Below are 2,634 nucleotides of genomic sequence, written 5' to 3'. Positions count from 1 at the left end.
AAAATATTTTACTTTACCTTTTTATTCCTTGCTTGAAACTCTTCCTTTCTTTATATAGATCCATGTTTCTAACCTGTATTTTCCTTCTGCCTAAAGAAATTCTTTTAATAATTCTTGCAGGGGAGATCTGCAGGTAATGAATTCCCTCAGCGTTTGTTCTACCTAGATTGTCTTTCTCTTTCACTTTTTTTTTAATGTTTTAAAACCAGATCATTTATTTGTGACTAATCATTGAAATTCTTAGGATGAACTGGATGCTGCAACAGCTGCCCTCTTGGTTTTAGGTTTTGTTCCTTCATGGAATACATGCCTGAATCTGTGGTACACAATTTTTAGATGCCTTATGCCACTCATCCCAGTGATATTTCATCTTTTAGCCTTCGCACTCCACTTATACTTTCTCTCCTGTTTGGCAGGATAGCCACACTTGCCACAGGTCGACTTCTGAAAGTGGTATTAGAGCAAAGCGGCAGCACAACATGTGTGTTTATTGTGAGCCTTTCCAAAGGGATGACGTCCCCTTTGTCATCTCATTTCTGCTGCTGAGACCAAAGAGCTCTTTCACTTTTGAAAGATAAATTTGCTGGATGTAGAAATCTAGTTTGGTAGGTTTTTTTTTTCTTTCAAAACTTTTCAACTCTACTTTCTTCTTACTTACGTGGATTCTGATGCATAGTCCACTGTAATTTATATCCTTGTTCCATTAGAGGTAAGATGTTTTATCTACCTTTGTCTTCTTTCAAGATTTTTCTCATTATCCTAAGATTTTCTAAAGTTTCAATATGCTAAGTCTATATGTGGATTTTGGGGTAATTCTTAATGTTTAATTTTTGTTTACTTAGCTTCTTGCATAAGTATTTTGGTGTCTGTTATTAATTTTGCAAAGTTCTTGGCTATTATTACTTCAGATATTTCTTCTGCTTCATTATCTCCTTCTTCTATTGGTATTACGTTTACATGCATGTTGCAACTTTGAAATTGTCCCATAGTTCTTGTATTATAACTTGATAATAAGCTAAAAAGCCAATATGAAAATGAGAAACAGCTTTCGACACTTACTCCATAAGGGTGACCTATGAATGGCCAATAAGCACATAAAAAGATGTATAGCCTTATTATTCATTTGGGAAATGCAAATTATATCTCTAATTATATCCCATGAGGAATCCATTAAATAACTAAATTTTTAAAAAGTGACAATATCAAGGTAATGATGACTTTAAACAACTAGAACTCCATGTAATATTGCTGGGAACAGAAAATTGGACAGTTGTTTTGGAAAATACAATGCGATATTTTGTATGTTAAAGCTACTCTTCTTTTTAAGATTCACAAATCCCACCATGGTATTTATACAGTGGAAATTAACATATGTGTTGACACAAATATGTTCATATGGGTAATCATAGCAGGATTATTCATTAAAAACTAGAAACATAAAATGTCCGTTAATCAGTAAATCAATAATCAATAAAAATAATCACCAATAGGGCGCCTGGGTGGATCAGTTGGTTAGGCGACTGCCTTCTGCTCAGGTCATGATCCTAGAGTCCCAGGATCGAGTCCCGCATCAGGCTCCCTGCTCAGTGGGGAGTCTGCTTCTCCCTCTGACCTTCCCCCCCTCCTGCTCTCTCTCTCTCTCACAAATAAATAAATAAAATCTAAAATAGTCACCAATAATTGATAATACTAATGGATTTTGGTATATCTATATTATGGACTAGTACTTGGAAGTAAAGAGACATGTAATATTCATACTCAAAATATAGGTGAATCACAAGTTACTATGTTAATTGAAAGAAATCAAACACAAAAGGTTATCTATGAATTGATTCTAGTAAATTATGCTAATGAAAAATTCTAAAATAAAGCAGATTAATGGCTGTGTTTTGAGGTCAGATTGGATTGACTGCAATGTGGCAGGAGGAACTTTTTAGATCTGTGGAACTCTCCTAGGTCCTGATCGTGGTAATGGTTGTTGCAATTGTATATAATTACCAAATTTATCAAACTATACACTTAAACTGGGTGAATTTGATTCTGTTTTACCTTAAAAATGGATAAAGGAGAAATCTTGCCCATTATATTCCACAAATGGGTAGAGAGAAATCTTTTTGAATTTCTTTGGAGATACATAATTTCCTCCTTTGGACAAGTAGAAACATTTATTTCCATTTACTGCAGCAGGTATCTTGTTTTACTTGGAGAATTTTGATTCAACACTGCAAAAATCCCTCATTTTGTGCTACCATTGACAATCTAGTTGCACCTACTTTTGGCTTAGTACAAGTCAATTGACAAATTCTACCTTTGCCAAACACTGGCAATTTTGGCCAGCAGAACACATTGTACTTTAGAAATAACCACAACAACAACAATAAAAAACCCCAAAAAACAAGAAACAGAAACCCCAAAGTACTATGCAGATAAATCAGTATGTGTGTCTTATTGTCTTAGGTTTTTGTTTTTTTATGGTAAAAAATAACCAAAGAATCATTTGTCTCAAAGAGCACAGGTCCTATTTGATAGATACTAAATTATATATGCAATATAGAAACTTTTGGGGAGTGGCTCAAAGACAGCTGAGTGATTTTAGTAGTACAAGTGCTCCTGGAATTTCTACTTGATTATTTG

General features: G+C 34.1%; 1 pseudogene; it reads right to left on the bottom strand.

Annotated features, from left to right (window-relative positions):
* Positions 1–240: 240 nt before the first annotated feature.
* On the bottom strand, positions 241–529 carry LOC148164764 (large ribosomal subunit protein eL37-like; annotated as a pseudogene).
* Between the last annotated feature and the right edge of the window lie 2,105 nt (positions 530–2,634).

The sequence above is a fragment of the Eumetopias jubatus genome, unplaced genomic scaffold (genome assembly GCF_037043125.1).
Source record: "Eumetopias jubatus isolate StellerSeaLion01/CBP00866 unplaced genomic scaffold, mEumJub1_p1.0 scaffold_3, whole genome shotgun sequence".
Lineage (NCBI taxonomy): Eukaryota > Metazoa > Chordata > Mammalia > Carnivora > Otariidae > Eumetopias > Eumetopias jubatus.
This window is presented reverse-complemented; position numbering and strand designations above follow the sequence as displayed.